Source organism: Lissotriton vulgaris, unplaced genomic scaffold (genome assembly GCF_964263255.1).
Source record: "Lissotriton vulgaris unplaced genomic scaffold, aLisVul1.2 SCAFFOLD_830, whole genome shotgun sequence".
Lineage (NCBI taxonomy): Eukaryota > Metazoa > Chordata > Amphibia > Caudata > Salamandridae > Lissotriton > Lissotriton vulgaris.
This window is the reverse complement of record NW_028254425.1, coordinates 865,871-892,592: the sequence shown is the minus strand read 5'-3', so window position 1 is coordinate 892,592 and position 26,722 is coordinate 865,871. Positions and strand designations below refer to the sequence as shown.

The following is a 26,722-nucleotide window of genomic DNA, read 5'->3' as shown; positions in this document are numbered from 1 at the left end:
GGCGCCATCATTCCAAAGCCTCGCTTCTTCCAGCAGACCATCGAGCAGCTCGGTATCGGAACTTTCCGGGACCTGGCTGTAATCCATGAGACTGCACCTGTGTCCGCAGCCCTGGAGATCTTTGTGGACCGCCGCGTGTCGGCCCTGCCCGTCCTCAATGAAGCCGGTGAGTCTAGGGTAGTTTAGCGGAACGGTGGGATCTCTATCCAGGGCATGTGCAGTGCATCATCAGTGATGAAAGAAGTTGTGGGAACTGCATGTAGGTAATGCACAATGAGACAGGAGAAGTAGGAACCCACCTCTCACTCTGCTGTCCCTCAGATAAGTTTTAACCCTCTTGTTATTTGTGAGATGAAATTTAAGGATTACTGTCTCTTGTCTTAAATTAAATTCAGCTTGACCCTTTCTTACCCAGTACGGTTGGCCAATGTTTCTACTCAAAATTCTAGTTCATGTTATGCCTTATTGTCCCACCAGGCTGGGGGTGTTGTAGTTCTCTTTAAGTGCTGTGTTGTTCTCATGCATGTGAAGGGGCACTTGCTGTCTTTTCCACTTAATTCAGTATAGTCCTGCCAGGTATGGTCTGGAGTAGTTATCTCAGGTGGCCTGGCGGTCTCATACAGATGCGGGCTGTACTGCTTGTCTACTCAAACAGATGTGATGCTATGGATTGAATCTGACTGGTTAGTCCTCAGCAATGTGAGGCCTTCTGAGACAGTGTAGGATAAGCTATGATGATGACCTCACTGTCAAGGTGCTTGCCTCCTATGTTCATTGTGGTGCCATGACACAAGCAAGGATTGGGGTGACTGTCCCTATAGGTAAAGGATGGAAATGCATGTCCCCTCAAAAACAATAAAACAATGTTACATAGACAAAGCTGTGCAATAGGAGTTAGTTTACCATATCTCGGAATTACTCAGGGCGGTCGTGTTGATGTGCAGGCTCCTGATTGATGGAGAGCAATGATAATCCTGGCAAAATGCACTGATTTGTGGATCATGAAATGTAGTCACACCAGATGCCTGGCTGGCAAGGAGGCTCATCCGGATGCAGTTAGTCTTAGAGGACAAAGAGTGACATCTACAATGTTCCAAAGCAATATGGCTACCTGGAAGAACAAGGAAAATTAAACTGACTATTTATTGGCTGTTGTTCTGCAACCTTCATTGTACATTTGCTTAGGTACTTAATGTTTGCTAACTCTTCTACTCTCTTAAAGTATACATTCAACACAATAAAATATACACATAATTTAGGCATAATTATTACCAAGTATTTTAAGCTATTTCTTTTGGTGGCCATTCTTAATTACTCTACCCATACATGGTGTTTCCTGACCTCAGTCATCATCATCATCATCTTGATGCTAAATCATGTAAGTTAACTCTTGGTCAGGTACCGTAATGGCATTTTACATTTGGTCATGTACCATAATGTAATTTTACTTTTGGTCATGTACCGTAATGTAATTTTATTCTTGGTCATGTACCGTAATGTAATGTTACTTTTGGTCATGTACCATAATGTAATTTAACTTTTTGGTCATGTACCATAATGTAATTTTACTTTTGGTCATGTACCGTAATGTAATTTTACTTTTGGTCATGAACCATAATGTAATTTTACTCTTGGTCATGTACCGTAATGTAATTTTACTTTTGGTCATGTACCATAATGTAATTTTACTCTTGGTCATGTACCATAATGTAATTTTACCTTTGGTCTTGTACCTAATGTGATTTTACTTTTGGTCATGTACCATAATGTAATTTTACTCTTGGTCATGTACCGTAATGTAATTTTACTTTTGGTCATGTACCGTAATGTAATTTTACTTTTGGTCATGAACCATAATGTAATTTTACTCTTGGTCATGTACCGTAATGTAATTTTACTTTTGGTCATGTACCATAATGTAATTTTACTTTTGGTCATGAACCATAATGTAATTTTACTCTTGGTCATGTACCGTAATGCAATTTTACTCTTGGTCATCTACCGTAATGTAATTTTACTTTTGGTCAAGTACCATAATGTAATTTTACTCTTTGTCATGTACCGTAATGTAATTTTACTTTTGGTCAAGTACCATAATGTAATTTTACTCTTTGATCATGTACCATAATGTAAATTTACCTTTGTTCTTGTACCAAATGTAATTTTAATTTTGGTCATGTACCATAATATAATTTTACTTTTGCTCATGACCCGTAATGTAAGTTTACTTTTGGTCATGTACTGTAATGTAATTTTACTTTTGGTCAAGTACCGTAATGTAATTTTACTTTAGGTCATGTACCGTACAGCATCAGGCAGTCAAGGAAACAATGGAAAAGACCCCTACACATACACACCCATCAAACTACAATACTGCAGCGGTGGGGGACTATGCAAAACACAAGCCTAAATATTTTATCAAGAAACAGCATAAGGTTTGTGAGATCTACAATTAGTATACTACAAATGTGTCTAAAAAGAAAAGGACAACATTCATGAAAGCAAGCTGAGACAGATTTTAGGCAAAGTTATACAAATGTAACATTTTGCAGACTAAAATGTGTTTACCGTAAAAGCTTCTGCGAAAAATGCTACTCATAAAATTAGCACTGTTTAGTAGTAACCAGGTGACTTCGAAAGACCTTTGTTAGCTGCATAGTATAAATATTATTAAAAAGTAAAAACCATTCTGCACCTGAAGCAGACTCTGTTAGTGATGTAATAGGTGAAACATGTTAAGAGTTTCCTTAAAACAAGCTATTTATAAGAACACAGTGCACTGGTCTTGCACTCTTATTAGCTGTCTCTGGTGCAACAGTTTTCCTCATACTTTGCACTTATTTCATATCTCCTTCCAAGGCCATCCTCCCTTTTCACAGTTAATTCATCCTTCTCAGGCTATCTGTAGGAACCCTTCAAGTGTGAGAAAGTGAAGAGGACCAGGTGAGGTCTGTGATAGAACTGCTGACGATAACTCAGGGTGGAGATACATGCTTAGTGCCATCTTTCTTGCATGGGTATGCCCCCACTTTTTATGAATTGCAGATGTACTTTGACTGAGTGTGCCCTGGGCTCCTGCCAACCAGGTACCCAGGGCCTGTGTTCCTTCCCTAAGTACCCTAGGTACAACGGGCATGGTGACCAGAGAAGACACCTAAGGGCTGCAGCACTTATTGTGCCACCCTTAGGGGCCCTGTGCACTGACACCCACACACTGCCTTTGCAGGCTGAGTGTCTAAGTACAGACCTAACAGATAGTGGGCATGGCACACATCCATCCCTGCCACCCTTCAATGTTTTCCCCTTTTACCGAATCGGTATTTACCAATTCGGTAATTGATATTAATTCCTCTGGGCCTCCAGGCCAATAGAAATGAATGGCAATTACCAAATTGGTAAATACCGATTCGGTAAATAACATAATTTTTACAGAATTTTTAGCCACATAGCATTTACCGATTCGTAAATACCGAATCGGTAAAATTCGGTATTTACAAATCGGTAAATACTATTTACCTACATCTAGCCCTAAATCTTTTGATATAAAAACAATTGGTCTAGAGTTCAGTTCTTGAGTGTGAAACCTTTTGCTGACTGAGTGTGTACAACAAATGCTTTACACTGTCCTCTGGTATTGCCTTACTGCTCGACCCAGCTACCACTTTAGAGAGTAAGGTCACACCTGACTTATACCCCTGGGGATTGGGGACCCTATACACACTGTACCTTACTTTGGTGCAGTATATATAGAGCCACTTTCTTAGAACAAGGATTTGAAGCAGTAACCATGTGGATAAATTTATATTTCACATTGCAGAGTACGCTCTTTTTCAAGATTTGGGATATACTAACCTGCTTTGCAGGTTCCGCAGCAATATGTACTATCTGAGAGGAGGCAAGACAGCATTTTGGCCATTAAAATAAATATAATGTTTTCTACTGAATGCATTTACTACCACAAACAGAATCCCACTCTAAAGTAGTAGTTAATAGAGCACCTAAAGTAAAAGGCTTAAAATTATAGTTTCTTCAGAGGGAGACAAAGGAATTTACAGACCTTGCCTTTGACACTAAAATGGTCATTAATTATTTAGTATCTCCACCAGAAACCGCAAGAGTAAATGAACCCTGTTAACTCTGCCCTCAAAAAGGCAAACAGCCCCATGCAATTGCAAAGAGGAGGAAGTCACAGAATGTTTATCCAGTGACTGCAAGAAAGGCCAGCCCTTCAAGCAGGGAGGCCTCTTTGGATGGCTTTGAGGTGGATGGAATGGAGAGTTACATTGTCAAGGGAGCTTGGGAGCTTGGATGCTTTTCTCATCCAATCAGGTAGGAGAACTGCATACAACAAAGAGGCCAAGAGTTGAGATTTCCACCATCGGCTAGTCTGTGCATGAGGGAGTAAGGAGGGGTTGAGGTGACGCTGGCATTCCTAGGTAGTACTTGGATAAGTAGGCATCATGCATGGATCCAGTGACATGGAGGACCTGCCAGATCTGATGCATCTCTTTCCTTCTTCTACAGGCAAAGTGGTGGGACTCTACTCCAGGTTTGACGTCATTGTAAGTATATCAGGATCATCATTGACACTGGTGCAACAATACCATTGGAGACCATAATATACTGTGATAACAGGGGGGAAATGTAGGATAAATCGCCTCCCTTCCTCCATTTTTGCACAAACATCAGCTTGCAAGTTTATAGTATCCTTGATGTAGTTTAAAAAAATTATTTTTATTGGCGTATAAATCAAAAAGAATCTAGGCACAATCATAATGGTGAACAGTATAGAGGCACTTTTCAATATATATCCCGGGAAATATTCACATTTGGCTGCCCCTCGCCTCACCTAAACCACACACTAGGAATGCAGGCCAACACTGACGCCCAATAAGTCGTTAGCACTGGACAGTCCCATATCATATGGTAGAATGTTCCTATTTGTCCACACCTTTTGGGGCTGAGTGGCGCTCCTACTTTACCCATTTTCAGGAGTGTTGTAGCTGCATAATAACTCCTATGAAGGATTGTGAGTTGTATGAGACAGAAGTGCGAGCCTATGGCCACCTCACGCGGGGTAGCCAAGGCCTCGGGCCACTCGTCCTCTACACCACCCAGGTCTCTCTCCCGGGTTCCCCTCAGTCAAATCACAGTCGGGGAGTTGCTTAACAATTTTTGTTAAGCAAGGCAGACCGCCATTTTGGGTAAGCAAGTAGTCATCCACTAATCTGTCCTCAAGAGGGGAGGACTCAGGAAGGATCTCCCCTGATGGATCGCTTTTACAGGGCATGGTGGACTTCCAGGTATCTATAGGTCTCCAAAGGCGCCAAGTGATAATCATTTTGCAGTTCTGAGTAGGGGAGCACCTCGCCATTTTTCCACAAATCTCCCAATCGGGACAGGCCTATAAGATCCTATTTGTCAATACTCCTCTGGAGAGCTTGGGTTCTAAGACAGGGTGTAGCTTGTGTGATCTCCCTCCTCCACCACCCAGCCCATGGCTGCCAGGGCCACATGCCACAGGGAAATAGGAAGGCTGTACAGTGAAAAAGGGGTATACGGGTCGCCCCCCATAGATGGTTCATTGGTAGCCCCCCGGTTGCATGTTTCTCCTGTCCATCCTTTAGGCCGGTTAGTTGTCGGAAGGAGCACCCAGTAACTGACAAAGATTAGCTGGGACGTCCAGTAATATTTTCGAATGTAAGGAAAGGCTATTCACCCATTATACCAACCCCTCATCAATTTCTGGAGCGCCATTCGAGGGGGCCCCAGTCCCCAAAAAGTGTGTGGGTCCGCTATCTTTGACACAGGAATAGGACTGCAGTATTTGGTAGGGCCTGTTTTGAAGTGCGTACATGAATCGTGAAAGGGTCACCATCTTGAAGAGATATGCTCTTCCTAACAATTTATTTATTTATTTTTAAAATTTATAAAGCGCAACGTATGCCCATGGGCGTCTTGGCGCAAGCAGAGAGGCAGAGCCTTCCTGTGTTTCCCGTCTTTCCGTATGCACAGCAACGGGGGTTCAAGGTAATGTGTAGAATGCGTCAGGGTCTCTCATGATAAAGATGCCCAAGAAGCGAAATCCCTCTGCTACCACCCTAGCTCCGACATTCATCAGGGAGAACCAGAGGCTCCCATGAAGAACATATATCAGTGATTTATTCCAATTGATATTGTAGCCTGAATGCTTGCAATAGAGTGCGAATAGGTGCAGGACTTTGTCATGTTTGGCAGAGGGATGGGCTACATAAAGCAGGATGTCATCTGCATAGAGGGAGATTCGGTCCTCCCTGTCTGCAGTCTATCTCAGTCCCCTGACAATGGAGTCACTACGGACACAAGCCGCTAGTGTTTCCAATGTCAGAGTAAAGATCAGGGGGTGGCAATGGACAACCTTCTATGGTGCCCCTTCAAAGGGCACACTGTGCTGACGTGCCCCTGTTCACTGTGTCATGTGCTAGAGGGCCGCGAATACAACCGCCGGATCCAAGAGACAAAGTGGGGACTTAAGCCTATCTTTTATATGACTGCATACAAAAAGGTGAGCAAGGAAACAATTCCTTTTTGTTTAGTTACCCTCACACACCCTAGTGGTGCCATGCTTCATCATCGGGTCACCCCTACACCTATAAGTCGGTTAGAAGGCGGGGCAGGACTCTTGATGAAGCTTTGACTACAGAGCTACCCCTACAGGCCATACGGTCCCCTGAGATACGGTGACTCTCCAAAGTTTGGATGGAGAACTACGCATGACAGACATATCATCTGTCACACATATAAGGAGCAGCTACTCTGACAGGATAGGGACCTCCCTACTCATCCCCCAGGGAGGCCGACCTTTGCCCTGAATAAAGTCCAGAACCTTTATGGACGCATATGGACTGAAACATGTTGGCACTAGGGTTATAAGACCATAATACTCCCATTTGACCCTTCTTTTAAGAATTTTTAATAACCCAGGCAGACCCAAGAATAAAGGGAAACTGGAGATCTGTCTGAGGTGTTTTATCTTTAAGTCCCCCTGGTCTTCAACTACTCCAAAGAGCACTCAACACTGTGGTCGAGCCCACCTCGACTTATAGGCGTCGGGGTGACCCGATGATGATGCATGACACCACTAGGGTATGTGAGGGTAACTAAACAAAAAGGAATTGTTTCCTTGCTCACCTTATGGTGAAGTTACACATCTATCCCTACACTTCATTCTTACATCTTCCCATCAAAGTGCATCTTGATTGACCATCAAATGGTTAGTTGAAGTAAATAGTTTTTCGTGGTTTATTGATTTAACTTGGGAGATGTTACTCCGACTCAGAATCCTCTCAACCCTCCAGGCATTGAAATAACTTTTTCATTAGCCCTGTTGTGTATACATCCATACAAAAAGGGCCATTCCACTGTATCGAATACCAATCACATATCCAAGGACAGCACAAGTGTGTCCTCTCGGACTTTGATCGCTAGTCCCAATACCCCATTCAACTGCGGCAGATTGAGTGCCGTACTTCTACCTACCATAAATCTGGATTGATCGGGAGGAATCAGAGATCTGATCACCCCAAACAATCAAGTGGCTAAAAGCTTTGTGAGTATTTAACTTCCACATTCAGCAGTGATATAGGCCTATAGGAGGCACAGCCATTAGGCGAATTATTCTCCTTAGGGATAGCCACTAAGCTCGCTAGCCTCTGGTCCTGCGGAAGTTGCCCAACATTTCAGCTTTTGAGAAACATGCTCCGGAGAAGTGGGGCAACACGGTCAGCTTTATATTGTAAAGTTCCATTGGAATACCATTAGGGCCCAGTGCCTTGCCCAACGCTAAATTACGTATCGCCACCTCTTCCTCCATGAAGTCCTCTTCCCGGGCCTGTCTATGATCCCAGGAGAGTTCCTGAATGTGAATATCCATGAGGAGTTCACAGGACTAATCAATCATGGCCACTTGTGTTGGGGAGTAGAGTTGAGTGTACTAGTATGCAAACATGTCTGCTATGCCCGGTCGGTCCCCAATCTGATTGCCACCAACATCACGGATCTCCAGGACCCATCGGGATGCTGCCTCTCTCCTGTCTGGCCATGCTAGCAATTTTCTGACCCTGTCTCCGACCTTATATAAGCGATGATGGGAGGCTTGATAATAATTTCTGGTGCAACATGTCTGAATTATTTCTGTTTGAGGGACAGTGCATGATGTGAATGACCCTTGTTGTCTAACACTTGTTGAGATTCCAACTCGCGGATATCAAGTTGTTCCAGTCGGGCTCGCTTTTCTTTTTAATGGCCCCCAATCTGTGCGATGCCCTGAATGCCAAATTTGATAGACTTACAACAACATCCAAGCGGATTTAACTGAGCCCTTGTTTTCCTGGAATTAATAATGTGTGGCTTCTTAGATGGTCTCACGGATATGGGGTATTTTCAGGTACCAGGGGTTGAGTATTTCCCTGCGTCCACCACCACAGCCTTGGAAGCCATAAGTATGCCCACTGGAGAGTAGTCACAGATGCCCCTGGCGAGATGCTATGCCGTACAAATATAAGGAAGATCTTAAGTCACTGTAAGAATGTAGTAAATTTGTGATAAGCTCCCGGGTACCCCAGAGACATGTGTGCATTGTTGTGTTATGAGATGGAAAGTGCACCATGTGTCTGCCAGTCCAAACGCTGACATAAAGTAGTTTAACGGGCAGCGTGTTGCACTCTGGGGTTGTTAGGGCCATCGATCTGTCGCCTCATAGACGGTGTTGTTAAAGTCTCCCCTAGTAATAGGCTACCATCAGGGGCCTGGAGGAGGAGTGCGCCCAAGTACGTGAAAGCCGCGTTGTTAAGCTTGGGAGGGACATAGTAGGAACTGATATTAAGGATCTAGCCCTCCCATTGTCCTGTCAATGCAACATATCTCCCATGTGGATCTGACCAAGTCTTTTGCAAAATAAGGGGGATTGATTTATGCAGGGGAATTCCAACACACATAGCCCCATTGCAAAACCTGCATAAGCAACCATTTTCTATCCCCATCTTTCTAGGGCACGACAGGAGTTGCCCTGAATGTGCATTTCTTGCAATAAAACCATGTCAGGCGAAAAGCGTTTAAGATATTGCAAAACCATTCCATATTTCATTTTGTGTCCTAGGCCATTGTTGTTCCATTATAACACCCTGAAACTGGAAGCAACTATGTCAGCTGTCATGGAGAACCATTAGAAGGAAAGACTGGGAGCATTTGCCGTGGGGACACTTGCAGGGAGCCAAATGGACATAGACATTGCATTGAGCGCCGCCACAATTATCCTCAAGACACTGGAAGTTGGCAGTTGTAGTCTACACTGAGGCTCCCATCTTTGGTGGGGAAGAAAGGGTAAGGAGATGGGACGCAGTAGTGTGGTTTGCTACCTTGGTCATGAAGAGCCGTCAACATTAAACTGAAAACATGCACTAAAAGAAAAACAAAGTGAAAATCCTGAACATCATTACCACACCCTGCCTCCTTGCATGCCAGAACTAAAACTGCCAGCCTCCGCAACTGTGCAGAGTGCCTGTCGCCCCAAAACATATTACAAACCAAAAGAGGCTGTGGGTACCTCCGCCGGGTCACCCCACACACCCCTAGAAAAAAGAAATTGTTATATCACCACAGTTATCATGAACATGAAAGGAGCCCTTGCGCTCCCCACCCCAGGTATTTGTTACCAAAAATATTCAGGAGTCGATGTCCGGTGCTTTATGGCTATTAAGTATTGCTCAGTGCCATCAGGAGAGAGGGATAAGACCCGCCATTCACACCGACCACAGCCAAAGGATTTGTTGGGGGGAGGTGGGGAACCTGAGAGCGTATACCTCGTTGCATTCGTCCCACCGTTCGCCAAACTTCCAGTCACTCCCAGGCCTCCTCCCGGGCTGGTGAAGTACCAGGTCTTACCATCGACCAACACCCTTAGTTTTGCCGGAAAGATCATGGAGTACTTGATATTGTGCTGTCTTAGCTCCTTTTTAACTTCCTATAAGAACCGGCACATCCGTTGTACTCGGAGTGTAAAGTCTGGGAAGAAAGTGATCGTGGCATTGTAGCACTTGACCCGGGGTGCAGCTTGAATGGTCTGTAAGTATGATCGACCCGGTCACAATAGTTGAAAAGGTGAGCAAGAATGGGGCGCGGGGAGCTCTCGGCTTCGGGGAGGTACCCAATACTCTGTACGTCCGTTCCACTGAAAAATATTTAGAAAGGCTGCAGGGTTGCAGATGTTTAAGCACCCCTATTATTCTTACATTGTTATGTCGGGGTCGCTCCTCAAAATCTTCCAGCTTGGCTTCCAAGATCTGTGAGGTCACACTCCGCTCCTTAACTTGGTGCTGCAGAGTCTTAGTCTCTGTTTTCAGGGTGGCAATAGAATCTTCCGCCTCCTTTACCCAGACTCCCATATTTTGGATGTCAGCACACACCAAACCAACGTCTATTGAGACCAAGTCTATTTTGGTTTTAAGTGCAAAGCGTATGCCATGTATCACCACCATTATGTTGGTGAGAGTAGGGCAGTCATCAATTGGGGTAGTTCGGGTTTGAGATGCACGCTGTTCCTCCACCTGCGACGCAGTCATCACATCTTTAGGTTTCGTAAATGTATCCAGCTTTGTTTGATGGGCAATGTGGGGACGCCTGCTGCTGGTCATGTCCAGTGCGTTGCCAGATACTTCTTAACGCCCCAGTCGATCTTGACGGGGTGAGTGGGCGGTTGCTTGCACAGGGAGGAGGCAAGGTACTCACTGCCGCCTGCCATGTAGTAAGGTAAGGCACACCTGCGACCCATCGACTTTCCTGACTCAACCCCTCACCTCCACTACACATATGTCATCCACTAATCACTTCTGGGTTGCTGTCCCATGTATTTTTGTATCTCAGAGAGCTGCTAGTGGCACTAGAATTGGGGGTAACGTGTGGCAGGTGGAGAATGCACTGTAGTGGACCAGGTCCCCTCTGCACCCATGTGGCAGTACGGAATAGGCGACACTCACTGTGATTGAGCTGATGGTCGCACCAGAAAGCTCCGGACGATATCAGCACGGCAAAACCTTTTGTTGCTTTGGGCCGGTATGGGGAGCACTGCCTGCTCCACCGAGTTGCCTCCCACGTCGCTGGATCACGCCCACCTTGTATTCTCTGGGCACAAGTTCATGTGAGGCCGCGGCAGCTGCATCTCAGACAAGCCGCACCCTCAAAATCGGTCAGCCTCCAACCCTGCAGCGCTCCCGTTGCCCCGCACACCTACTAACAGTCAGGGGAGATCTACCGCTCAAGCATTTTCACTGTGGTAGGCGATATTCAAGCGGATGGCAGGGGGTTAGGCGACAGGATCCGTGCTAGTGAACCGCCATCTACATCAGGCGGCTAGCAATGCCCCCTCATTGATGTAGTTTCGAGCTTGTCTATTGAGATTATGACCCTCGTTTTAAGTCGGGCGGACTGAATTCCTGTATGGAAGTTGTGTGGAAAGGGGTGTATTATATGGTGTGGTTGTGTAGTACACTTACCAACCAGCTTAGGTTCAGTAGGCTTTGTCTGTAAAACACTCAGCACAACCCTGGATAGCTGTGCCTGTGACACTGCCCAACAAGGGTTACACAGAGGAACAAGTGTTAAGCATTTAAACAGCACTAAACAAAGGTTAAGCAATTAAACAGCAACCGAACAATTTAAGAAGAAATCGACGCTCAAGAAATCAGACACCTATTGAAAAACATAGACTCTATTTTTATAAGAATTTAGACACTAGAATAAAAAAGATCCACCAGAGGCTTCAGAGATGTAGGTTTTGCAAGCAACAATAAAGCAAAGCAATTTCACTCAACAGTGAACATTCCTTGGCAAAGTCAACAAATTGGACACTTAGAAACTTTTTCAAAGGAAACTTAGGTAACTGTCAACGCGGTTGATTAGAAGTACTTGGGCAACCAGCTTTAGCAGAGGGCTAGTCAGGGGGACCAGCAATGTTGTTAACCAATGAGCTATCAGGTTCCTGATGACTACTTCCTGTGGAGTGTGGCATCTGGGTATCCCAGGATGCACCATTCTTCCCACTCTCAAGATGGTGAGACCCCCTGGCTCAGCACTCAGAGCTCTCTAGCCCACCCCACAGGTGTAGCTAGAGAGTAACGTCATGCCCTGGAAAAATCTGTTTGACACCTGGCTTACCCCTTCCCTGGCCCAAGTGCCAGCCTGTCTGCCTAACCAGTAGAGCTGCCCCTCTCCCAAGTGCTACCCATTTGCCCTTGAAATGCTGCTTCTCCTTTGAAGCTCGCACTTTGGGCTCAACATCCATGTGACTTCTTGCAGAAGGGAGGTAACACCTCTCTCTCATGCAGGCCCCCATTGAGTCATTAGCACGTCTCGCCAGGAGGGCAGGAGGCGGTCTGCAGGACAGAGCCCCATGTACATTAGAAACCAGGCACTGGAAACCTTGGGCAACAAAAGTGGCAACTTCTAAAGTTGTACTTTGCCCACCAGTGACATTAAATTCGATTAAACCATAAAATCAGATTAAATATGCTGATTCTTTTGATATCAAACATCACCAACCTTAGTAGTCCCATTCAAAAGTTAGTAGGGCCGAGATGCCAACCTGTAACTTTGTACTTGCCATTAGGGCTAATAGCCTTTCCGCACTAAAAATGAGGGTTTAAACTGTTGGAGCATGTTAAAGCAGTGGTTCCCAAACTTTTGACTCCTGAGGACCCCCATTGAGTCACCACTGGAAGCCGGGGACCCCCAAGCAATTTGCATGAGTTAAATTTCAAACATTAAAACGGTAATTCTAAAAAAATACACATGTGTGCACATAAAACAAATACTCAAAGTACTAAGGATTTTGGGGCCAGATGGACGACCATTTCATTTAGCGCCTCGCAATTGGCGACACATTGCGAGTGGCAAATTGTGTGTCGCTAAATGAAATGTACAACAGTGTGTTTAACACTGTTTGGGATTCCCAATGGGGTCGCAAATTGCGAGGTTCATTAATATTGATGAGCCTCTCACAATTTACGAGCCCAATTGGAATGCCAGCCCTCCCAGCGATGGTGGTCTGCTGGGCTCTGCAGGCCACCATGTCTCGGACTGCTTTTAAATAAAGCAGTTTTTAAAAAAAAATGCAGCCTGTTTACCATGCATTAAAAAAAAAAAAGAAAATGAAACCTTTTCGTTTCATTTTCTAAGGGCAGGCAGAGGCCCCTAGGACCACTGCCTGACCTTAAAAAATAATTTTTCATGCATTTGCAAAGGGGTATGGGTCCCCTGGGGACCCCTTCCCATTTACGAATGCATTACCATCTACTTGAAGTAGGTGGTAATTGTGACTGTTTTGCGACAGCAAAACATTTGTACATGGTTTTGAGACTCGCTATTTGGAAGGGAATGCCCCTTCCAAATAGCAAGTTGCAAAACCTATTTAGAGAGTCGCAAACAAATTGTGACTCGCTAAATAGGCTATGTACATGGCCAATAGGTTTTTGCATGCTCAAACGGGTTCATGTGGCCCTTAGTATTTTATATTGAAGTAATAGCCCCTCTGTCACATGTATTTCATTTGTTTTATAGCATCTCTCATACCATTGTAGGATGTCAGAGCACTTTAATTCACACACATATAGAGACATTGAATCATACAAATAAATCAGTGTGTATATAAATTGTTTAAAGAGTGCATGGTCTGGAAAAGCACAAACTCAGGATTCAGAACATAACACAGTGGCTAGCATTGACTTTAACATTAAAAATGTATTTCCACCCAAATATATCTTTTTAGCAGCATCAGGATAATGAATAACTGGGACAAAATATAAGTTACTAACTGGTACCATGCAGTTTGCAAGCAGCTCTTTGATGACAGTTTATAGGTCCCTCTGCTAGATTACGATTGTCACTTATGAAGTGCACAGTAACAAAAGAAACTCTGTGACAAAAGCAGTAACCACAAACCTAGGCACATAAAGTACTGCTTTTTAAGATGCATGTTACACGTTCTTTACAGTAGGCACATTAACCCTCTGTGCTACATTAGTTAAATCAAAGCTGCCACTGAACTGAACTTTCCTCACTCTCCAGCAGGTACATTAATCGCTGGCATTCTCTTGACACTTTTATTGTTGCTGGAAAGCTGTTAATTATACAAGAAACGTTTCTGTGCTTTTAAAACTGTTGCCTACGGACCCCCTGGGAATGTGTCACGGACCCCTGGGGGTCCGCGGACCACAGTTTGGGAAACACTGTGTTAAAGTACATGTCCCACTTTTTAACACACAACACTCTGTCTTCGGGCTCGTTAGGCCTACCTTAGGGGGGACTTACATATAATAAAAAGGGTGTTTGGGCTATACCATGACCTTAAATGGCAAAGCTTAGCAAGCAGTTAAAAGCTGCCCTTCCAGTCTGCAGTGACACTGGGAGCCAGGTTATACCTTGTCCCGCTCAGGGTGGCGCAACCAGTGCTGCAGACCCTGGGAGACACTCTAACTTACAGGCCCTGGGTACCCCTGGTACCATGTACTAGGGGCTTACAAGTAAGTTCAGCAATGCCAATTTGGGACAAACCAATTAAACATACACTATTTTATGGGTCAGAACACATGCACTGTGCCCCGTTTAGCAGGGCTCAGGCATTTCAGACACATTACACCAGTACGTAGTAGTGTCAATGGGGCCAAACGAAGGGAGTGAACTTGGAAAAAACCTGTGCCCTGACAGGAGAACGCTCTGCCCCATCACCAATGACCACTTATTTTTACACCCAATTTTCTCCTTTACAGTAGGTGGTAAATGGAAACTTTAATCCTTATGGAATTGGGGGAATTCAGTGTGATTTAATGCCGATAAACTCAAGTCCACATTTATTTGCCATGCCATAAAGTTTAAGACGTAAAAGCATGGTGCTGGTGGTGTTTCATTGCACAGTAGCCGGAATTATGGATGCAAAGTCTGCACCTCCTTGGAACCAAGCAGCTCGTAACGAGGACCTAAATATGCTGAATTTATCCACCAGCACTCCTGCCATAGAGGCCATACCCTGCTATTATCCCAGCAGAGGACAAAGGTCATAAAGCAATACTATGATAACATATCCAACGTATCTATCACATATTGGAGCCCAAAGTGTGTCTGTCGCCATAAAAGGAATCTTGGATACCCATCTTGATAAAACTCATGGTACTGACTGTGGAGGGATGCCGGGATAACATATATACGTGTACATAAGGCTTAAACCTAGATGAGGAGCAACGGAGAACTCTACATTAACTTTTCCTATATATTTACAATTTTCGGATACAGTATATTAAATAATTTACTTAGAAGCATATGGTTGTGACTCCAGTGTCAGGCCTGGGATTAACGCACGCAAACACACATGCGTGCACGCACACACACACACTTCCTCCCCCACTCTCTCTCAACCTACCCCCGACCCCCTCCAAAGGGGATTCAATATAAGAGCTAAATGTGGGTGAGATGGCAAGTGTGAAGCCACTCCTTGGCAGAAGGAGTGCGGAAAGGAATCAAAACAAATTTGCAGAAAATTAATAATATGTGTCTTTCAAACTAGCAATAAAAATACAGGTTAGCCAAAGGAAGCCATCCTTGCAAGAGTACATGTTATTTTGTTTTCTAAAAACCTTGATTTTTGTTCAGCTTAAACTGTTTCAACAAAATATCGAGGTTCTTAAGTGACTCCCTCTCTCCTCTCTCTTTTCTGGAACTTTTCACAGAATTTTTTCTCTATGCACCTCTCCACTGTGTCTCTCACACTTTCTTCTCCTCAACTCTCAAAATGTTCAGTAAGTAGCTTTTTCCAATGTCCCCAGAAATGTCTCTCAATCTCAGTCTCTCTTTCTCACCTTCCTCCCAGCACTTGGCTGCCCAGAAGACCTACAATAACCTGGATATCAGCGTGAAGGAGGCCTTGAGACGCCGGACGCTGTGTTTGGAGGGCGTACTGAAGTGCCACCCCTATGAGACCCTGGAGGTTGTGGTCGATCGCATTACAAAAGAGCAGGTACTGCAAAATCTCAGAAGAACACTGACCCCTATAGAACTGCATCTGATGTATCTGGTGCTGGTGTGCAGGTATAGTAGCCGCGTCCGTGCAATGCTAACTCTTTAACCCACTGGGTTGTCCACACCTCTGAGTCTGGTTACATGCTTTCCTGTCTCATCACCACCCTTTGGTGCCTAGGGTTAAGGACCGGGGAAACCTGCAGAGGGTCAGCTGCAGAGCCACTGGAAAGCCCACCCTTCGGAAGCCTGAACGTCAGATCCTTAGAATTCCTTTTCAGTATCAGTTTTTTTTAAACGAATTTGACCTGAACCGTGTATCAGAGCGCTTTACATAGCACCAGTTGCATTACACGAGGACACATTTATTTTTTGTTAGGCACGGGGAGATTAAGTGGTTTGCCAGATCACAGGGAGCCTCATTTATGAAAAGTGACGCATCGCTGCGTGAAAACAGCGATGCGTCACTTTTCATTGCGCACTCCTTGCGACACCAATGATGGGTCATATTTACAGTATGATGCATCATGGCGCTAAGAGTTACAGATACGTCAGTATTTCTGACGTATCTGTAGGCGGAAAAGTGACGCATCGCTGGAGTGTGTCACAAAAGTGACACAACTCCAGCAATGTGTCCTTTCACATGGGGCAAGCCCCATGTGAAAGGGCCTGGGTCAGTCAATGGCAGCTCTAGGCTCATGATGGCCCTGGGCAGGGAGCGTAGGTAGGATGCCCCGGAAGAGGGGGTCCGGATGGGGCGGAGCGTTGAGGGCAGTGAAGAGGGGGGGTCAGGGTGTTTGGGAGTGTAACAGAGCCGGAGGCCGCAAAATCCCTGTTAAGGGCCGCCGCACAAATATGTATCCATCCTCAGAGGATTAATATATTAAGGATATATATTGGCGTGGTGGCCCCTGGGGTTTGGTGGCCCTGTGCAGGTGCACAGCTTGCACATGCCTAAGGCCGCCCCTATGTCAGTCTTACGCCTGCTGTGAGGCAGGCGTAAGATTTTGATGCATTTGAGTCCTAGAAGTGATGCAGTGAAATCTCATAGATTTCAATGCGTCACTTGCATCAGTACGCCCCCTGCATACATTATACCTGGCGCAGGTGTAATGTGGTGCAGGGGTTTACAAAGTGACGCATCTACCTAGATGCGTCACTTTTTAAATATGGCGCAACAAGGCGCATTTTGTGTACGCCACTAGTGCGTCACAACAAGTGACGCACCGGCGGCGTAAAAGTGACGCAAGGGCTCATAAATGAGGCCCAGGATGTTCAGCGTCATTACCAAGATTCGAAAACAGTTCCCCAGATTCGAGGTTGACCTGTGTGTCCTTGAAAGGATCAGCTGTTGGATCTCTGGAGTGATTGTCTAAATGGCTATTAGAAGGAATCAGGTATTAGATCTGCAGACAGGCTCAACGTTTGGTTCTCTGGAAGTCCTAATTTGTAGGGTACCTGAATATGTTCATTATTCTGAGGCGTGGGATTGATGATTTACTCAATCCCTGGAAGGAGCCCACATTTGAATCTCTGTAAACTGTTAGCTATTAATTACTTTCAAACTTGGGGTTTTTCTTTGAGGCAGAATAAGCTCCATGAATTCTCAAACAGGGGCCACCCTTCTAAATTGCTCTTTCCACCATGACGGTTCATGTATTGGAAGTATGTCGGAGTATCCAAGTACAAGATGTTGCAGAGTTTCTTTCTGTGACGTCAGTTCCTGTTACAAGAGTAACATAAGCCAGTGTTTACGAATGCAAGCTGGACAGCAATACATGCATTCACTGGTTTTTGGCACTCTTAACCTATTGGTATTTATTTTTGTCCTTGTTTTTGTTTCGTTCAGATTGAGACAGAATGAATTAACTAGTACTTTCAGGTGTTAAATAGTCCTGTTTACTTTAATTGAAGGCTGAAGAATACAACCAAACCAGCCAATAGAAAGAAGGTGAGACTACAATGTACCTGTGGGCTGACCGAAGATGTGATTCATAGTGTCTCAAGCCAATGGCTGATGGGTCCGGATCCAATGAGGCCAATGGCTGCAGGCACTTCTTCGAAGACCCTTAGACTATAATGAAATTCAATGTACTGACCCATAGAACTGCAACAAACCCACTTTACTTTCATATGCGTGACTCGACATGCATAAAGGGTTAGAAAGGTTGCAACTGTTCTCAGTATTCATGTTAGGCTAATTTTCGGACGAATGCCAGTAAAAGAGCCCACTTGTGCAAATGTTAAAGCTGGAAGGAAAGGGGCCAGCTAACAGCTTGGATTGTTGTCGAGAGGGCATCGCAATCCACACCCTAAGATGGCGGTCAGTTGTCCACCTCTGTCTCATTAGCCGTCGGGATATGAGGTCTGACGTCACTCTTCGCCTTAAACTGTAGAGAATCCTCTCCGAGGAGGGTGGTGCTGGTACCTGAGCCCTTCAAAAATATGAGTGGCAGCTAAACTGAGCCTTGTGCTCTTCCAGGGGTGGGAGGTGGTTTCATCACACATCTGGGCTGCCTGAAAGACCAGGCTGACAGCAACCTCATGCAGATGTAGTGTGTGTGGAGACCAGCCATAGCAAGGAGGCATGGGCTGTGACATCCGCTGCACATCAATGCCTCACCCCACCCCACTGTGCAGCCGCTGCTGTCGATATGTGACCATGGGCAAGTCATAGCCCTGTCCACACCGCGATCGCAGGCTGTATGCTGTGCTTGGGGAGGAAGGTTGTACGACTCTCTTACAGAATAAAACTCTAGGTATTTTCTACTATGACATTGTTTAACAATTCAGTTGTTTAAATAAAGGTTGAATTCAAGATGAGTGTCTAGTGACACTGTCCACAAAAAACATTTTTTGCCTTTTTAACAATTTTTATGTAAGTCTCAAAGATGTCCACTGATTCCCAGAATCCTCTGCATATGCATGCCATCTTAGTTTCACTTTTACAGCGGCAGCGGGATATCCAGAAACTAAATCCTGAACACGTTTGGCTGTAAAAAGCACTTTTTTTAATCATGTGTCTCCTATATTCGAAGAGCTTTGCGTGTTCCACTCCTTTGCATTTGTTGAGGGCACGCTCTTGAAGTCTGTACCTGGCAGGCACTGATCACGCTCTCACAGTACGTTTGAGAAGGCACTTGTACATCAGGATTCCCTCCCCATGCCAGGTTCCACTGCCAGCACTGTAGGATGATGGAAGCAGGAATTTTCCCATAGAACACATGGGCTTTCACTGTGGTGATGCATTGGATAAAGGAAGCCATTGAGCGTCATTGCCATCCAGCTTTCTGTCCCTCGATTTGGAGAAGAAACTCACTTTCTGGAGTAACAAGAATGGTGCTGTTGACAGAGTGGAGCCAGGAAAAGATTTCCATCTCTCCAGGCAAAATAGAACTGTGCTTGCTAGAGCTCTGCCCGCAAACTCACAGTTTAACAGGCCTTTTGCAGTAAGTTGGTGCTGCCTGTAGGTGGCGATCTAAGACTGGTGTCTTACCTTACTTAATGGAGGTGCCTGCCCGTTGTCGCCTCTTCCCCAGCACACTGAGGGAATAAGCTCACCTTGTTATTATGGACCACAGCGGAACAGTCCATCACTGTAGAGAGTGCTGGGAGGGCCTCCTGAATGGATAATGAAAAGCACAAGAGGACAAAGGGTTTCCCCTTAGTCAGCAACACCAGAGTCAATGAGCTGACCCTTGAAATCACAAATAGTGGAGAGAAGACCAGCACAATGCAGAACGCCCATGATGGGTTAAAAAGAGAAGAAAACATGGACAACAGGAAGCTGGCAGGTCAAGTAGTCACATTAAAAGGATACATGTTAACAACAGTACTATGTGAGTAGAAACAAGAGGTAGTTGTGGTTTCGTTATCGCCCCTCGTTATAGACATGCATTCACCTTGGTGATAGTATAATTAACACAAATCAGTGTGTTTTGTGTGCTGCTACAATTGTTATCTACGACCTAACAAAGGTGTGATTTCATATTGGTCAAAAGGTCCAGTATGGATACAATATAGGAGAATGAAAACGAAAGCACTCAAAACTATGGAAGAAATTATTATAATGTCCAAACAGATGGGAATTGTTTAGAAAAAGAGTTGTTCTTTTTATTGCAGAGTAAAGAAGATCATGTTTTCTTCCTGTACATTGATGTTTCAGATTTTCTTTATTTAGAAATGGTCAACAGCCTACAAGTGTTTCGTCACACAGTGACTTTTTCAAGGCTTAAAATACGTAGGTGGTCACAGATTCATGTAGGTAGACCCAAGTATGTTCAGTAGGTACACACATAAAGTGCCACAAGGAGTGGCACCTCCAAAGAGCTCAAAGACTAAGTAAACAGACCTACACAGAGGTGACGAAGAAGGGGGGACGTTATACGCAGAAGGCTTTCAAGATGTGGTAGGAACCACAAGTTCAAAATTACAATGTAGGTCAAGTGACTCTATGAGTATATGATTAATAGAGAAATTCCATGTCCTGTCGTAAGAGCATCTAGAAACTAAGTATTGTTTAAGACTAAGGGAACAAGTTCTGAAGCAAAGATATGGAGCGTTTTAGAAATTGATGGAGAGCATAGTAAGCTCGAGTCTGTCGGGTCCTCACTAGCCTCTGAGCTCTTTATTTCAGAATTTGTTTCCTTAGTCTGGAACAATACTTAGTTTTTATAGAAAGAGCTTGTTAAGTGTTTATTGCAATTTAAAAAAAAGTTGCCATTTTGTGTTTTGCTATATCCCTTTTTGTTGTGATCAATGATAATGTATATGTTGTCTTTCCTGTAATGATATCCTTTAAAGGTACAAACGTCATCACTTCCAATGATGTCAAATGTGTTAAAGTAGTCTCAACTGAAAATTGTGACAGTAGAGTCTGTTGTATCCTCATTGATCTCACAACTATGCATTGGCTCTAAACTTAGACTGATGCTAGCATTTCTTCCACGGACCCGTCATTCTGATTTGAAAATGGCCGCCATATGCCCCGCCTCAGACAACATCCTACAGTCCACCTTTCTTATATTGTGCTGATTCTCTGATCCTAAATTGCCTGCCATGGCAGACGTGCTATCCTCTGAGCTCAGCCTTGTTCTCGCACTCTCTGGCCCCTATAATCTCTGTCTGTGCCTGTCTATCACCTGACCTAATTCCCATAGGATCATAAACTCGCCCCCAAATACTTTCCTTATGACCCTAGTCTACTTCTATTAGACCATGGGCCTGATTTATCCTATGGGATTTACATTTCGGCGGCTGTGACGGAGTAACCCATCCACCAAGATCTAAACCAGATCCCATGTCTTCTATCCCTAGCTCAGCTTTCCGACTCATATCTGGCACCTACAGTCTTGGTCCCTGACCTTAATTTGCCACCCCCTACCTCCCAGAAATTGCCTTTGTGACATTACGTAGCAGCCACAGCCTTAACTTCAGATCTTGAGCTTGACTCCACCAGATGCCATCATGTCAACCGAGTATCACTCCTCGAGCTCTGCTCCCTCATCCTAATTGGGATGCTCAGCCAGACCCCTTAGGCTACTTCTAACACTTAACGCTCCCCCACCCTCTGTCCACTTTCTCGTACCCCTCCTTCGCCCAGAGAGGATTTGCAGAGTCACAGCCTGTTCAGGAGGCTGGAGCCTGCTGTCTGTTATCATGCAGCTCGACTTCCGATGGCTTGCCAGATAAGAGCCTTGATGCTGGTTTTCTCTACTTGCTCAGTCTCTGAAGTTAGATATTTGTCGGTGTCATCTCCTCTGCTCCTCATCAGTCATTCATCAACTGCCTGGTCATTTTTTTAGTTCCTTGTTCTTTCTCACTTGTATTTCTCTCTTTCTGGTAGGTTCACCGCTTGGTGCTGGTTGATGACGACTACTTCCCTAAGGGAATCGTGTCCCTGTCGGACATCCTTCAAGCCCTGGTCCTATCCCCTGCAGGTATCGATGCCCTAAACTCTTAACCCTGCGATGTCAGCGCCTCCTCGCCGCTTGCACCCTCCTTTCTTCCGCTTCTCTTCAGCCCAGGTAGGCTCATGTGCGCGTTTGCCCCAGCACCAGCAGTGCTCTCCTCCCTTTCCTAGCCTGTGTGGGAAACCCAAACTGACCCCTTGCTCTATCCTGTAGCGCCCCAGAGGAGGCTATTGAAGCACTACTGACCTCTTTGTGTACTGAAGGCTCTTCTCTCCCCCGACTCCTGCATGCTGCTCTCCTGCGTAAACCCCCTGATCCATCCCCACTCTAACCTAGGTTTGGACCCTCTCTAGCTAGAAGCGTACAATGCATTGGGCTTTCTCCAGAGCATAAAATTCCAAAGATCCCAATAGGAGAGGTGTTTTCCCTAAAAAACACATCATAGGTTTCTATGGCCAGGTTCTGTGTTTTCTCTTACCAGAACAGATCCCCTAAACTGAAGCTGCCGATCAAACCTGGGAGGTGGACACCTGTTTTCACATGAGGCTTCCAGTAGGTGGGACCAGCAGAAGGCAAGCATCTATCTGATTATTCCAAATCCCCTTTGAGTTGCCCACCCTCCATGTGGTCACTGGCCAGTCAGTCCCAAACCCTCCATCTAAGGGGTGAGTTTTAGGAGTCAACTGTAGCACACATTCCTTCCTACAACGGCTCAACCCAAAGTGCAAACTTTAGTTAGTTCCATCAAGTTGAGTGACCCTTTCATGTTGCGTGCAATGGTAGCGCATACAAAACCTTAAAGCATGTAAGCCCAGAGCCACGCAAAAAAGAAGGGACTAATTATGTACCAGAAGATGCATATGGGAGTTAATGTGAATAACCCTACTCTGGGGATCTGTACAAATATCCTTTCCTACTTCTATACAAACTAAAGAGCTGCTAAAAAAGCACCAGATGTGAATGACAGACATACTTTTTAATGGTTCCTGAACCAGTCACACATTTATCCTTCTCTGGTTGATAACATGTGAAGCATTCAGTTGGGTGATAAAGGTACTTCTTGCAAGTTCCTAAAGATAGTTGACTTTACAGAGTTCCTTATAACAGCATGCTGCTTGTTATTATCCGTAAACACTTGAGCAGGATCTATTACAGTGCTGGAGTTTAGCAATCCGAATTCCCAATATTAATTTTGCTATGCGAGCAGCATTTACTAGCAGTATATACCCTGCACTCTTTTTGCGCTACAGTAGGAATCAATATATCTTTTACATATTATTTCACCATTGTTTTCCCCTTAGAAATCTCTTGAACTTGTTCTATGACTAATACATAAAAACTGGTGGCAGTGTTTCAACATTTCAGTATGACTTTGTTGGGATGGGAATGTCCCCTGCATGGTATACAGGCGTGTACCCCTGCCCTGAGTGACCCAACTTCATGTTAACCTGGTATTTTGATTTTTACCAGGCCTGTTATCACACTATCCAGGTATGTGTACTGAGGCCTAGGTCTGTCCCAGACAATGCTACGGACCAGAAATGGGACACACCAATCATGCCTTCTTTTAATGACATGAGGCTACTGTCCATGATATGGGTTATTGGCATTAGTGTTGGTGGCAGTTTACTGATTTTTGTGAATGACATGTTCGGAATTTGCACTGTAATGCCTGCATTGTAAAGGTATTGCGGTGTAAACACCGCGATGTAACGTCATATATTAAACTCAGTGCGTTCTATTATGTTGGACATTTAAACAGAACTAAATGCTCATAACAGGGTGTGAAGTGCTTTAATATATCCATATAGCATACCAGGTATGGTATCCCTAATCTTGTGATCTGAGGCCAGTCTGACTAGATAGGTAATGTCTGAAAAAAAATCTGCAGTCATGACGAACGTTATCATTTTTCACCCGTATAATCAGAGTCACTGCCACTCATTCAAAGTTAAAGGTAACACTGGCCCTAATTATTTACGATTATCCTCATATGTAATTCTATAAAGAATAAAAACAATAGTAGGTGTTCAAAAATCATTAAAATCTGTTGTTTGATACTGAAGTATAAAAATTTATGAAGAAATTTTAAATTCGTATCTATATTCAGTCCCAGAGCATATATTGGGACTAGTTGGGAGATCCATACATGCACACCTTTACACTTATTTGCTGGTTAGGTTTCTGGAGAAAATAGCAAAAGCGAACCTATTGTAGGGTATGCATTCCTTTCCCTTTCCTCTGCTGCTCTGCTAAGACATTTGCATATATGTTTCCTGTAATTACTGAAATTTATTTTATGATATTTGTTTCCCAACATTTTCGAGCAGTCAATTTTTATTTTGTGTCAACAGAATAATCTCCAAATCCTCTATTGTATTCCTTTTCTTTGTTTCTGTTTTACAGACATTTAAAGTGGAGCACGGGGACAGTGCCTTATGTTTTATGCACTTTACAATGTGAACTTTGCATCCTGGGAGACAGGAGGTCTAGCTAAGCGAGCTGAAGCCCGAGAGGCTGGTTCCTCAACGCAGGGCCCGTCCGCTGCCCCTGATGCCACCCCAGTTGCAGACATTTCTCTAAACTGCAGTCTAGTCACTGACTAGGTAGTCTGGTTGGGGCCACACTCAAGGAATCCTATCTCGCGAAAGACAGACAAGACAAGGCTGGACGACCATAGCCGGTTACCCGCTGTCCCGCAAAGCGTCTCTCTTCAAGGCAATGACCAGAGCAGCAGTAGAGAGACAACGAGACTGATGATGGAAGCAGTCAACAGGGTGAAAGAAGGAATGAAAACACTGCATAATAAACTTTGCTTCAATTTCATTTATGAGAAACATAACTGGTCCATATCAATTGGCTCATGCATATTAAAGGAAGAGACATCTTGGTGCACAATTGTATGCCATTGGGTCACATTTGAAGTTGTTAGAGACTATCTGGTGGCCCCCCACCCAAGCTGGGGGCACCCAGGGTAGTTGCTTAGTTCTGCCTCTCTAGAACTAGAATTTGAAACTAGAGCTTGCTTTATTAAATTTTTCTCACTAAGCCTGTTTTCCTATGGCATCACAAATGAATCAAGTCACATCAAGGTGATGGTGTAACACTATATCAAGTGTGTGACTGCGCGTGAGCACAAAACACCCCGCGAACCTGCTCACGAATTGAACTACCTCTTAGTGGGAGGTTGGTGTAATCTCTCAAGCCTTCCTTTACACTGTTCCAGCAAAACCGCCTGCTTGTAATGCACTTTTTTTGTGTGCAAAATAAACAACTAAAACAGAACAGAATCTAGATAGACAGACCTACATGTCACTGAAAAACAAAATCACAGCAGTGGTGCCCGAGCCTTCCAAACCATGTTTGCATATTTTGCATACTTTACTTTGCCTGCATGTTTGATTTTTAACAAAAACAACACTGGGAATATTCCAAGCTGAATATTTGACTGTCAAACATAGCCATCAAAATATGTTAACTTAAAATAAAATCATCAGAAAAACACAAAGACTTATTTATGTCGGTAAGTAGTGGCACGATTCATGCCAGGGATGAGTGCCACTATCACATGTAGCAGGGGTGCCTTCATCATGTATGGCAAAGCCTTGCAGTCATCGGTGCGAGAGGTCTTGTTGTCGCGGATGGAATATTGAGGGGTCTTATTATTCTGCATCTCTGTAATCCTGCTGCCATGCATGCCCGATGTCTTGCTGTTCGTTCTTCTTAGGGCCTGGCATGGATGCAAGGGTCTTGTTGTTGGCTATACCAAAGTTCTTGTTGGTACATATGCTACATATCTTGTTATGTAACGTCTTGTTGTCATGCCTGGCAAGGGTTGTGTTGTTATGAATGCAGAGGTGTTTTTAACATGCATTCATGCCTTGTTGTTATGTGTGCCAGGCATTTTGTCATGCATGTCCGAGGCAGAGGTATTGTTGTCATGTATTACAGAGATCTTGCTATCCTGCATGCCATGGGGATTGTTGCCATGCATGCCTTGGTGCCATGTATAGACATTGCAAAAAGATGATGGATTGCTGAAACTTTTCAACCACCCACCCCCAGTCAAGAGATCTGAGTTTAATCCATTGTTCTTTTGCTCACTGCGCCCCTCCACTTTGGACACAGTCATATGCAAATCAGTCTTGACCCTGCTTCTCATGGGAACAGTCCAGACCGAACTGCCAGGCCAGGTCCTCCCTGGACCAGAACAAGCATCCTGGGACAATTTTCGGGGTTTCACCTCTCATCAGCCAGACTAGCTTGAATCCAGTGGCACAATGAGCAAGGAACCCTCATCTGGGCTTACCCTTGGCCACTTAGGGCGAACATAGCAAATACAACAAGATGATGGATGGAGTGCTGAGAATTTTCAACCACTCACCCCCAGTCAAGAGATCTGGGTTGAATCCATCGTTCTGTTGATCACTGCGCCCCTCCACTTTGGACACAGTCATATGCAAATCAGTCTTGACCCTGCTTCTCATGGGAACAGTCCAGACCGAACTGCCAGGCCAGGTCCTCCCTGGACCAGAACAAGCATCCTGGGACAATTTTCGGGGTTTCACCTCTCATCAGCCAGACTAGCTTGAATCCAGTGGCACAATGAGCAAGGAACCCTCATCTGGGCTTACCCTTGGCCACTTAGGGCGAACATAGCAAATACAACAAGATGATGGATGGAGTGCTGAGAATTTTCAACCACTCACCCCCAGTCAAGAGATCTGGGTTGAATCCATCGTTCTGTTGATCATTATGCCACACCAGTTTGG

The 26,722-nt window shown here is 44.6% G+C and overlaps 1 long non-coding RNA gene across 2 annotated transcripts; it reads left to right on the top strand.

The window, feature by feature from the left end:
- LOC147659534 (uncharacterized) lies at positions 1-24,776 on the top strand. 2 transcript variants are annotated; one of them, XR_015307218.1, is made up of 5 exons: positions 1-166; positions 4,525-4,562; positions 15,893-16,039; positions 21,884-22,064; positions 24,357-24,776. It is a non-coding gene; the product is annotated as an uncharacterized LOC147659534 (long non-coding RNA). The 2 variants fall into 2 exon arrangements; XR_015307217.1 differs by having other exon boundaries at positions 31-166; positions 21,884-21,977.
- The last annotated feature ends 1,946 nt before the right edge of the window (positions 24,777-26,722 follow it).